Below are 350 nucleotides of genomic sequence, written 5' to 3'. Positions count from 1 at the left end.
GCGGATCTTTTCAATTTCCAACCGCTTTTCCAGATGTTGAAACTCCTCCTCAGTTTCTCCAATTCTTCTGAGTGTTCACTGTATAAATTAATATGGATTCATCTTTTCAGCTTGAGGGATGCATGACATCATATTATCAAATGCAAGTAAACTTCTGAAACATTTAAATTAGCATTAGTTTTGGCATAATAAACAATTCTATATTTAATAATGCTGTAAAATAATTAAATAAAATATAATCTAATGCTAATTTAAATGTTTCAAAAGTTTATTTGCATTTGATAAGAAGCTGCGTGGGCGAAAATTACATGTAAACAATTTTAAGGCTATTTTGGCTATGCTCATCGCTG

Source organism: Sinocyclocheilus anshuiensis, unplaced genomic scaffold, assembly GCF_001515605.1.
Source record: "Sinocyclocheilus anshuiensis isolate Anshui unplaced genomic scaffold, SAMN03320099.WGS_v1.1 scaffold300, whole genome shotgun sequence".
NCBI lineage: Eukaryota > Metazoa > Chordata > Actinopteri > Cypriniformes > Cyprinidae > Sinocyclocheilus > Sinocyclocheilus anshuiensis.
This window is presented reverse-complemented; position numbering follows the sequence as displayed.